Here is a 12,943-nt window from a genome sequence, read left to right on the forward strand (position 1 = left end):
TAATCTGAATAAAGTCAGAGATATATAGACCTTTTATCTTATGCAACAACAATATCTATTTAATAAATCTTTGCAACATCACGATGAGCGACCATAAACCACTGATCATATGCAAAAGAGACTAACACGTAAGAGTCAACGAATGGGTCTGCACATCCAAATCACATGACAGATGGAAGACAACGTAGCAGCATGATGCAGCCTTGCCGAGTCTCCATTCAAATTGTGCCAAAAGTGCAATCTTCAAACTATTTACCAGGTTTTAGGTTGTGAAGTAAAACAAGACTTATGATAAATAATTTATGCCATGCTTATTCCTGAATGCTGTCCCTCTTTTCTCTCCTTGGCTTGCATATTAAATCTAAAGAAAGATTAAAAATCGGTGGGTCTGACAGAGACTGAGAAGAAATAATGTTTCATGTCAAACATTCAGATCAATTGAAACACTGATGTGAAGACAAAGTGTCCAGTTGTTTTTCATTAAGTGTATGAAGTAAATATAATGTGTCTTCTTCATAATAACATATTTTCTAACACACATGTCAACACAGACTTCATGATGTTTGGCTCTCAGAGAATCATTGTAAAACTGTGACCTCAGCTCTGATATCTAACAACTCCAATCTGAGAGAGCTGCAGCTGAGTTCAATCAAGCTGCAGGATCCAGCAGAGGCACTGTTTGCTAGTCTGGGACATCCAAACTGTAGACTGGAGACACTCAGGTCAGTTAACTGAATCTGTTGTTATTTCTGAAGGTCTTTTGAACTATGAAGTGATGTCCTTATAACCCAACGGCAGTGCTGTTAGACAGATGATACAGAGGCACTGATCCAACTTTTTTTTAAATGTATTTTATGGTTTCAATAGTATACCTTAACTTTATTTATCCAGGACCTCGATTTTAGCGTGTGATTGTGGGAACTGTATATATGAACAAGATATATTTTAATTGATTCCTTCAAATCCAGGACGTAAAATATTGGGAAATCCTACACACAATGACAGAAATATAAAAATCTTCAGCCCAGTATTGTACCAGTAACCATGAGACCTGGAAATATTAGGGGGATAATTTGGGTGGGACAAACACCAGAGTTTAGAGCAGCCGACTAATAACATGCAGGCTGCTGGTTTCAGATCCTGTTCACATGCTGACATTTTAAAGATAAAAATAAACAAGTGGAATAAACTGATTCTAAAAGCATTATTTAGTTCTAATCCCTGTGTACCAGTTGTATGGTGGGTTCTGCAGGCTTAAGAAGAGCTGTCAATGTCTGCATTTTTATTGTTTAATTAAGATACAAAGACAGACTGTGTCCAAAACTTTGGGACAAAATCTTTTTCTGTCAAAATAAATAAATGCTTTAACAGCTGAAGTAAAATCATCATGTAAGTAAAGTTTATATTTGCTAAAAATAAATGTTACAATCTCTATCTTACACGTAAACACACACGTGCTAAACTTTTGTTTGAGGTTTTAGACAGAGCCCAAATAGGTTCTTAATGGTTGGTTTCGTAAGACACCACCTCTGTTTAATGATGGTCATCCACAGAGGACATAAATGGCTTCTTTCACTCCTCTCTCAAACCATCTGTCTTCTCTGTCCAAAATGTGACAACTGGTGTCCTTGAAAGTCAGAGTGTGAGTGAGAGTGACCTTTGTCCTTTAGATGCAGCTGTATTTGTCCTTTTGGTGTGGCTCTTCTAGTTTGTGCCATGCGTTTTGAGAGTGGTGCTTTCATTTCCCTCATTTAGAGGTCTGAGCAATCACACAGAATTTCACAGTGTATACTATGTTGTTTAAATTGTGCTTGGGAGTTTTGACTTTGGGATGATCCAGTTTTTGTTTGAGGGTGTTACTATCATGGTCTGTGGGCAGACTGTATGGAGTATAAGTGGAGGACCAAAATGCAGGAGAACAGAATTTGAACGTGAATAAAAAGCCTTTATTAAGCTGAAACATGAGAAACAAAGATACAAGGCAAGATACCCGTGGGGCGAAACTAAACTAAACATAAACTGGGCAAAACTAAATATCTGACTAAGCAGTGACGAGACTGTGAAACAACTAAGAACCCTGTCATGGTTCTGGGTGACCCAGTGTTTTTGTGTTTCATTTTATTTTGATCACCCCCTGTGTGTATTTAGTCTGTGTCTTTCTGTTCAGTCAGTGTCAGGTCATCTGTTGTACCATGTCATGTGATTGTGTGTCACGATGGTGTTCAGGGCATGTTCAAATCTTGAGTTTATACCTTCACAGTTTCTCTCATGCTCTTGCTCACCATCGTGTTCAGGTCTGTATCAGTGTCCTCATAGTTTTGTCATAGTAAAATCATAGCAGTCATAGTTTAGTCTCGCCCAGTTCAGGCTTAGTTTTAGTTCTCGCCACCTGTTGCTTTTGCCTTGTTGTATGTACCAGTATTCTACACAATACGGGCTCTCTTGTATTTCACCACAGTTTTGTCTTCCTCCGTGTCCTGCTCTTGGGTCTGCTTCAAAATTACACTGGCGTACCCCACAGTGATAAATGCTATGATAACTATGAGGCTATGATGATAACTGTGTAACTATGAGAGCTGTGACGAGAGGTACCAAAACTAGGTGACAAGAACAGACATCCTGACAAAGACTGAATGACAACTGTCAGAGTTTTACCCCTGATACTGCTGGATAAACAGAAACTCAACTAAACCCTGAACTTTAAGAATAGCACACAAATGGAACAGAATATAAACATAAGAAACCAATACAGATTACCAAATGTGTGTGTTTTTGTTTTGGTTTTTTGCATGTTTGCACTCAACAGTATTCTGTACAGTTTGCAATAGTCTGTACCTCAATTAACTGTTTACTTGGTGTCAAGAGATTTATTCTAAATGACACTTCTTCAGCTGAGAGTCTAAGAGTGAAGAGACACACACTGTAGATCTTTACTTGCAAGGGCGGTCACAGAACGCTCACAACAGAGTGGGGGCCCTGTGATCAGCGCTCTGTTCTTGCACTTGTCTTTATTTATATGCAAAAATAATACAACAGTGAATACGTCTATTCATAGGCAGAGGAAAGTTAGTGCGTAGGGAGTGAAGATAAGAGTGGTTTAGGTGTATGCATGTGTGTTGTGAGATTCAGAAGGATTCAGCCTCTCTTCTTGTTAGGGAGCGTCAGATAAGAGTGTCCAGCTCTCCTCTTCCTGGCAGGAGTGAAATAATAACAGCTTATTCAGCTGTGAGAAAGAATTTATAAAACAGTCCTGTAGTGGACAACAGTCTAAGTCATCAAAAGGTCAACATACAGTATTCTATCATATGCAAACTTATATCATTAAAAGCTTATACTGACTACTAAGTACAATTTTCCATTGACATTCCCTCCTGTTGTCAGTATAACTTTCAAGTGAGATATCAGTATGTAACATCTTGTTGTACATTTTCTGTCACATCATCATTAATCACACAAAGTCTTCATGTTCCAACAGGTCGGGGTCATCATCATCATCATTTGTCACGGCTATGTATGCAGCAACAGTGGAAACAATTATACGGTTAATCATGAGTTTTAGACATGGCAGGATACATGTTACAAAGACACAAAATAAAAGTAAAAATACAAAAAGGGATAAATAGAATAAATAAGAATAAGAATACAAAGGAATTGCAAGTATTTCAAGTATTTCAAGTATTGAAGTCTATTGCACCGTTGGTTTTTAACAAAAAGTATTACACAGTGAAAAGGTAGTAGTAGTCTTTTTAGCAGTCACTTGTATTATTTACATAATCCTGATTTTGGGCCTGCTGGATCTGTCTCAAGGCGTTCAGGGCATCAGTCATGTTTGATGAGTGTACATTGTCTGATGTGTGTGTGTGTCATTTCTCACTCAATCAACAAGTGCACGTCTGTTCAGGTGTGTGTTTCTCTTCATTCTGAGTCAGTGTGTGTAGATGTGTATGTTTGTGTATGTTGGCGTGTTTATCACTTTCCTGTTCTGGTGTTTTGAGTAAACCACGGCCTGAAGCGTGTCCTGGGGTCCTGCCCTCCTCCTTTTCAGTCCGGTTGCGACCATTTATGCTGCTGCTCAAAGTTCAGTCTGTCCTGGTTTTGGCCCCAATTGGGGCAGTCCTTTCTCCAGTGTCCATGCTCACCGCAGGTGAAACCTGCATCTTCTTCTGTGTTTTGTCCATTCTGAGGTGCCTTTTGACCTCAGTTGCTCCTCCTGTCTCTGGCACGCCCTTTCTTCTGCTGCCCGATCATCCGTGTTGGTCCGTCACTGTCCTGTACAGTGTTAATGCAGAGTTATCAAGGTCAGCATTCTTTTGCTCGGCCTTACTTTTCATTCGGGCTTAATGGGCGTCTCGTCACAGCTCTGTCAGCTGAAGCTGTCTGGAAATCTCCCCCGTGTAGTGAAACGGGCCTTGGATTTAACGCTCTCCGTCTCTGCTGCATGAGATCGCTTTCCTGTAGCACTGTTGACATTTTTAGATTGTTGTTATGGGTCCAGCTGCTGCAGCATTTGGTCAGGGTCAGGGTCAGAGATGGTAGAGGGGAGAGCAGGAGTCCAGGTCAGCTTCGGCTTTCAGGACCGGCAAAGCAGCCTGTAATTAAACATAAAGAGAAAAAACAAAAACAAAACAAAAACAGACGAACAGGAAAATGATGTTGTTTTGGCTGTGTTATTCAGAGAGGGGAGAAACACCGGGCCAGGCCCTGTGTCAGCCTTCTCTCCCCCTTTTTTGTTTTTCCTCACAATATAATCAACTCATAACCCACCAAGTTGACAGGACAACACAGGTAGATATTAAAATTCGTAAGATCACGTTTAAAAGCACAAAAAAGGAATTTTCCTTCCTTCAGTAATCACTTGTATGATTCAATCAGCAGAAAACATCTCACCATTTGACTCTTAACCACTAAATTTGTTGTTTCATCACTGGTTGGTCATACCAGTCTTTCTTTTTGAAGTTGTTGTCCTGCAACCCAGAGAGTTTATTTGTTAGTAGTGGATAAACTTCAGCATTTGATAACAAAACTATTAAGTTTTCCCTGTTTTAACACTAATGAGGGATATAGGCACATGTATAGTGTGTGCTGTAGTGTAAGCTGTTCTTCATTGCATGTATGTGTGTTAGTAGCTTGCATGCAGGGCCTCTGGGACTGTCTCACCCAAAAGAGCATTTTCTCAACAGTTGCCTTTCTCTCGCGTGTGTTAAGAAAGGCAAATGTGCTTGTAGCAGTTGTGAGATTATTATGCTGTTATATATTACATTATACCTATAATCAAAATGAGTGAATCATGATACTGCTGTAGGCCACATCATACTTCTGAGTTAAAAGAATTTGAAAATCATTAGATTTATTAGATAGGTTTGTATTATCCTATACTGCTGATTTACTGTGAGTGAGTTACACTGTTTCATGACATTTCATACTGCCGAGTTATGAAGAGAATATTGTATTCAGAGAGTAGGGGCCTCTCTCTCTTTTTTTTTTTCTTTGTGATAGTAAAGAGAACAGAGCACATGCCACGGGAGCGTCACCCCCACCTTTGGTGGAAGCAGAAAAACAGGGAGCCAAGGTCATAACTCAGGCTCACTAAGAGTTAGAAAGAATATGAATGCTTAGTTTGTGGCTGTGGCGCATTTTGTATGGCTTCTTTTCTTTGTTTAGTAGCTCTCTGCCTTCACCTGAGGGTGTGCCCTAAGCATGTGACTTCAGGTCTCCATAATTGGAGTTTATTTAAAGATAAATAAGATGATTTCATATATTGCTCGCAGATCATGCATTAGACGGTATGTTGCAGTATTAGCCTGCTTCAACACTTAAGCAAAACATCACTCTTTGTTTTATTATTATTATTATTATTATTATTATTATTATAAATTCTCCTTTCTCAAAAACAGAAAATGAAATTGTAGTTGTTCTTGGTTGAGAAACACAAAACCTCCCTTTTCCCCCTTTTTTTTCAAAACAAGAAACTAAGTTTTAACTTTTCTGGCTTGTCACCTAAAACAAAACAGACAACCCAGCTCTCAGCTGGCTCTGAACAGAAGTTACAGTACTCATCACTCAAGCAACATTTCAAAAAACAAAAGAAACAAAAAACAAAACTCAGCACACTGCACAGAGAACAACAACAAGACACAACTGAAGATGTTGTTCTTGTTTGTTCTCCTTGAATTTTAGAATAAAGTTATTACATCTGCATTAGTAAATCATATGCCTAATCATTATGTGTCACTGTGATCCACAAGTATGATCACAAATTTATTCATTTTTCAACCCAACAAAACAAAAAACAAAACAAAACAAAAACAAGTTACTGATGGCTTGAACGCTTTACACACGAGTCAGGATGCAAAAAGGCTGCTGCCAAAGACAAATCAGAAGCGTGAGGAAAAGAAAAATGAGGCCACAGACAGCTTCATGTTTGAGCTTTAATAGCTGTTTCCCTCCCTCTGATGTGTTCTTATGCAGCTCCTGCTCTAAAAAATGTGTAACCTGCTCATCAGCTTAGCAGTGACCATATATTTAATTCAGCTTCTCAATTGTGAAGCTTTAGCTGTTGTATACAGGGTTTTTAGGTGTTAGTATAGGTGTGCTCTATATTTCAGCAATGTCTCATCTAGGATGACAGGTTTTCGAGCAGGTCAAGTGCCTCTATGCACTTAAGTAGTTTACATATTTTCTTTATTTTCTTCTTTTCATATGTCATTATACTGAATTTGAGCAAACCTTAAGCTTGATGCAGATTACTTCTAACAATTATCCACCTCACATCATAGCTGACTGAGGTGCCTCTTCATATTAATATTATTTCATTATTAATGTTATTATCTTTTTATATAACAGCAATAGTATATTACAATATTTTATTTATATTTTATTTGTGTCCACCAAGGGCTGAGGGTGAGCTGCAGTCTCACCCTTTCCCAAGCTGGAGACATTTTCCTTTTCACACATTTTCCTTGGCTGAACAATGACACAACCTTAATATACCTTATGCATCTCTCTATTTCATTTAATATGTGTTTGTGTGAGTTATGTATTTTCTTTCATTCTATTCATTCTGGGCATGGTCTTCATCCTAACTATGTTTCATTGTTAATACCAGTTTACAGGTTGTTATCCTTGCTTTTATCAATTTGAGACATTACAGTTGTTTTATTTAACTTTATTCCTCTTGCATTTATATGTATTCAGTTGGGTCTGTTTCCAGCCCTTTTTAAACTTATACTTGGATCTCTAATTTTTTACTTGGTGAGGGATTATTATGTTCTTCCTAATCTGAACTGTTCTCTTCACCTGAGCTACTATCCTGTTCTGAGTCACTGTCTTCTTTGCTTCTTACAGTCACGTGCAAAATGTCCCTCTTTTCCACACTTCCAGCATGTAGTGCTATAATTACTGTTTGGTGTGTATCTAGGTCTGTCTCTACCTCTTGCTCTTCCCCTATGCATTCCTCTCCCTCTCTTTTGGATTACTCCTGCTCCGGTTTGTTGTTTTTCTAAACATTCCTCAACAGGTGTTAATTTTGCTTGTTTATTCCCCATTGTCAAAGATTTTGCTGGGCTGTCACTGGCAACCTTGACTTCAGAGTGGTTGCTGATACGCCCTTCGACTTCACTTCTAAAAAATGAAGCGGTATCAGTTTTACGAGATAAAACTCAACCGTTCTCATTTGTCACCAGTACGTGAGCCTCAAGCAAAGAAAACAAATAAAATAGAAGTAGTTCAGCAGCGTATTGTGCTGTAAAATCAACTTACTTCTAGACACATACACACATACACACAGATAGACATTTGCGCGCTAATTTGTTACGAAGTATTTAACAGCTACCTCTGAAACTGGTCTAAACTTAGTTCTTTTTGGCCTTTTGGCGAACTTAACCTATTTTACGCGTTTCTTTAATAATTTGTCACGAGATAATTTCGGCTACCTCTGAAACTGGTCTAAACTTAGTTCTTTTGGCCTTTTGGCGAACTTAACCTATTTTATCATTTTATTTTACGCGTTTCTTAAAACCTTCGTGGCCGTTTTACAAAATAGTGTTTCTCTCACCCTCAGACGTCTCACTGGTGATTCGGATCGTCAGACTGAATCCCACCGCCGTGGACCAGACTAAAAACACCGGCCTGGACCCGAATTTAAACGTCCCAGGGCTTTCGGCCTCGTCTAAGAGGGCTGTGCACAGACTTCGGTGCTGGCTTCCCACGGCGTCAGGAATCAGTTCTGGATCCTTGGAACAGAGTCACAGATAACAGTTCTGATATTTCTGATCCGGCTCGAAGGACCAAAATAAATGTCAAGAGATTTATTCTAAATGACACTTCTTCAGCTGAGAGTCTAAGAGTGAAGAGACACACACTGTAGATCTTTACTTGCAAGGGCGGTCACAGAACGCTCACACCAGAGTGGGGGCCCTGTGATCAGCGCTCTGTTCTTGCACTTGTCTTTATTTATATGCAAAAATAATACAACAGTGAATACGTCTATTCATAGGCAGAGGAAAGTTAGTGCGTAGGGAGTGAAGATAAGAGTGGTTTAGGTGTATGCGTGTGTGTTGTGAGATTCAGAAGGATGCAGCCTCTCTTCTTGTTAGGGAGCGTCAGATAAGAGTGTCCAGCTCTCCTCTTCCTGGCAGGAGTGAAATAATAACAGCTTATTCAGCTGTGAGAAAGAATTTATAAAACATTCCTGTAGTGGACAACAGTCTAAGTCATCAAAAGGTCAACATACAGTATTCTATCATATGCAAACTTATATCATTAAAAGCTTATACTGACTACTAAGTACAATTTTCCATTGACACTTGGTTTCTCATAAGATAAAGGTAATTTTGTAAAATAACACTTTGTTATTCACATGATTGTTATTCAGCTTTGAGAACAGCACTTTGTCAGAGAACAACTGTGCTGCTCTGCTCAGTGCTCTGAAGTCCAACCCTCCATATCTGAAACGTCTGGATCTAATAGGATGCAACCTGGAGGGCTCAGGGATGAAACAGCTGTATGATTACCTGGAGAGTCCACACTGTAAACTACAGTTTAAAAGGTCAGTTTACTTGACTTAGATTATGAAGGAAAAACATTTCGTTGGTTTCTGTTTATCAGCGTGTCTGCAGAACAAACGATCACACATACAAAGAGAATAAGGATGTGTAGCAGGCTGACTTTGTGATGATCCACAGTAACAACAGAACAAAGTTACTCCTCATTTTAGAGAAAAAAAGCTTTAAATATGCAGTTTACATGGTAACATTGAACTGCACATTTAAAGGTCTTGTGTCCTAACACTTAATGAATTGTTAGTTTCACATGTCCCCAGAATCTATATTTCAGGCTTCTGTTCAAAACAACATACAGATCATTTTTTAACAATATCTGCAAACCTCTAGTTAGGAACGATTTAAGTCAAACTGGAATGGGCTCTACATCCACCTCTTTCTGTGGAAAACAGTCAACAGGAGCAGAGCAGCTCGTTAAGTACAGTGTGTATAGCTTTTTGATAGAGACCTGGATTTGACACTGCATGCTTCTAACTGTAAATGCAACAAATGTAAATACATATTTTATAGCCATTATGTTTTCAGAAACAGAATTTTCATTCTTGAAAACAGATGAACTGTGAATGTGGCTGTATCAAACCTAAATATGACAGGAAATGTTACTTCTCTCCCATTCACAATAGTAAGCTGCTCACTTTTTACTAGACCTACATCTTCCACAGGTTACACCAAGAGACACTGACTGATCAGTAACAGCAGCCAAAAATGAGTTCATTACAAATACAAATCCTGGATGGACTTATAGTCAGTTTTAATCTTGTTTGCTTAGTATGACTTTTTTTGTGTGTCTTTTCTCACTTTGTTAACAAGAAGATGTAACAATTAACATTTTCCTGTTCTTGGTCCTGTCTCATTGTGTTCCTGCAGAGTGACTTCAGTTTAGATGCTGCACTGTGGTGAGTATTATTCAGATATCTTAGTGGGATTAATTTCTGTATTTCAATGTCAATTCCAAGATTATTAAAGAGAAGAAGATAAATCATCGTAGTTATACATAATATCCCAAGATCTAAACTATAATTAACCTATTACATTGATATGCATGTCTGTGGATGTTTCTATATTAAAATCTTTTGAAGACCGACTTGCTTTGACTGATCTATGCAGAATCTCAGTATTTGGTGAGTTTACCTCAAAAGGTTTCATTCTTTTTTATTTAATTGTTGACCTTTTGATGAGCTGCCATAGATATTATGGACACCTAAAATAAAATAACTCATATTCTCCAAAAAAAACATGAAGAAAAATACTATAATTAGATGCAAACATTTGATATTTAAACTCATATTTACCCATGTGTATCATGTTTGATGTGACATGTGTATTAGCTCACACAAACATTAATAGGAGAAGTTTATTTCTTTCATGAATCACAAAAATGTTTGATGTCTGTTTATTTTCAGAGTTAAGAGCCAAATGTGTTGTTCCTCTCTGTGGTGAAAATGAAATGACTGTTTTCCTAATAAATGATGTGAAGCATATGTATCAATCTTTCAATCTTAATCAGATCAAGACATGCAGTGATTCCTCCAGAGTGACCCTGAAAGAAATCAGTGGTCAAAGTGTGGCTCTACTCAGACAGTGTGGCCTTAACTCCAATGTCAAGCTTCAGTTCATGGATAAGGTCTTTGGAAACTGCTGAACTTCTCTTCAGTGGATGGAGTACAGGACTGAGGTAAAACACCTCAGAGTGTGCTGAGGGAATTTCCACTTTAGCACTACTGTATGCCTTTACTTTACTTGATGGATGACTCGTATAACTCTAGTTAGTGTGTCGTTAATAGACTGTTGACTTTCCTACACTCTAAAACATTCAGCTCACCCAGCTAAAGGACATTTTGTCTTCAGTTTTGATTTGTTTCCGAGGAGAATCTTGTGATACAGGTTTCATTGCAGTCGTTTCACACCCAAGGACCAACTGAGTTTCATACCCAGTTGAAGGATACTTTTCAGGTGCAATAGCTGCCATCTAGCTAGTCTTCGAACTAAAAAGTGTCATGGTCCTGGGTCGGTGACCCAGCGCTTTGAGTTTATTATTATCATTTTCTAGTTTATTCTGATTTTGTATCAGTTCTTTGAGTTTGGTCGTCGTGTCATCATGCCTACCTGTGTTTTCCCTCCGTACTCCGTTCGGGTCCTCGCGTTGGTGTGGTAAAATAGTCTGTGTGTTTCCTGTTATGCTTTGTAGGTCTGTGTCTCATTATGTCCATGAGTCCCAGCTGTGTGCCCACCTGTTCCTCGTTTCCTCATGTGCTTGCCAGTGTATTTTAGTCCCTGTCAGTTAGTGCTTGTTGTCGCGTCGTCAACGTCGGTTCCCCTTGCATGCTGTGTGTTTCCTTATAAGTTCTTTTCCTTAGATTTTCCAGTTTAGTTTGATGCTGTTCTGTATTCCTGCCAAGCCTGCATTAAAGCAGAGTTTTTGAGTTCACGTTTTCTCCTCGGAGTCCTGCATTTTGGGTCCAATTCCTGCCTGCCACACCGCACACCATGACAAAAAGCAGATTTTCCATATGCAGGTCCTTGTTTATGATTTTACAATGAGACATTTTAATAATTTCACTGCTGTAATTTCACTGTTGAACATCGTCTTGCTTGGGGTGATGCATTACTGATACAGCAGTGTTTTTTTTCAGTGTTATGTGTGTTATGTGTAATGTTACACTTCAGAGAAGGGTTTGTCACCACATACTGGATTAAATGGGATTCCAGTTTTGTAATTTTGCAGAACATGGAAAATACATATATTTCCAGTCCATCTGGAAGGTATTCAGAACACTTAACTGGTTTGCCATTATGTCTGTCTAACTGTCTTACAGTCTTATTCAAAGATGAATTAAATTCATTTTCATCTCTACACACAATGCACTATAGTGACAAAGTGAAAAAAAAATGTTTGTAATTGTTTCAAATGTAAATTTTTTTTAAATATGTATATATAATAAAATGTATTAATAGCCAAAGAGTTCAGTCTTTGTTTCACAAATTCAGTAAATTTTGTTTCTAATGGTCCTTCAGTCTTTTGTCAAACTGTAAACAGGCTATCATGTGTCTTTTACTGAGGAGGGGGTCCCATTTGACCACTCTATGGTACAGACCTTGTTGGTGGAGAGCTTCAGAAATGGTTCCAATTCTGTCTATTAACTCTATATGCAATTCCTTGGACTTAAAGGCTTTTTTTTTTTTTTTTTTTTTTTTTACCTTACCTTAACTTACTTTTACCTAAAATAATAGCCTTGGTCCTTTTTCAGTATCATGATATTTCACAATTTTTAGTGTCTGGCACTCAAATACATTTTTTAATTAACACAAACAAATTTACTAATAACTTAACTGAAGCATGCGACATGCTATCAAAAAAAAAGACTTCTATCCCACGATTTCCATCGTCACTAAAAGCGTCGATCTGCCTCAAGTCATCTGTCAACTGTTGGTGATGGTAAGAACGATGTCTGAAGTGCACTTGACTGAGTGGTCTGTGATGCTGAGGAAGTTGCAACATTCCAACAGTCCACAGCTGCAGCGGGGAGTTATTTTCCATTGTCCTTAAGCTGTGGTGGTTCCACTGATTTACAAATGCATCCACAGGTCTGTTAATTCTTGGAAGATATACATGGTGAAGAGCCCTAATATGAAATGGGTCAGTGCTATCTAAAATCCCAACATTTTCCATAAAGAGGAAAAGGTCTTTAAAGTATGCTGACACAACTCTGTTTAGTTCACCCTACAATCTTTCAACTCTTTGATTATGCACACTTCGTCCAACCATAAAGCTTCCTCTGTTTGGCCCTCGATGTTCAATCATAAACCGTGCAATATCGATATTCTCACTGCCAGCATCACCCCTGACACGTTGTGGAAGGCCAAAGAGATCAACGGGACTCTGG

The 12,943-nt window shown here is 38.4% G+C and overlaps 1 long non-coding RNA gene across 2 annotated transcripts; it reads left to right on the top strand.

Moving 5' to 3' along the window:
* The first annotated feature begins 588 nt into the window (after window positions 1-588).
* LOC102075951 (uncharacterized) lies at window positions 589-12,005 on the top strand. Of its 2 annotated transcripts, XR_267560.2 has the most exons (5): window positions 589-722; window positions 8,873-9,046; window positions 9,927-9,955; window positions 10,139-10,180; window positions 10,567-12,005. It is a non-coding gene; the product is annotated as an uncharacterized LOC102075951 (long non-coding RNA). The 2 variants fall into 2 exon arrangements; XR_002061509.1 differs by having other exon boundaries at window positions 9,927-10,180.
* The last annotated feature ends 938 nt before the right edge of the window (window positions 12,006-12,943 follow it).

Source organism: Oreochromis niloticus, linkage group LG3 (assembly GCF_001858045.2).
Source record: "Oreochromis niloticus isolate F11D_XX linkage group LG3, O_niloticus_UMD_NMBU, whole genome shotgun sequence".
Classification (NCBI taxonomy): Eukaryota; Metazoa; Chordata; class Actinopteri; order Cichliformes; family Cichlidae; genus Oreochromis; species Oreochromis niloticus.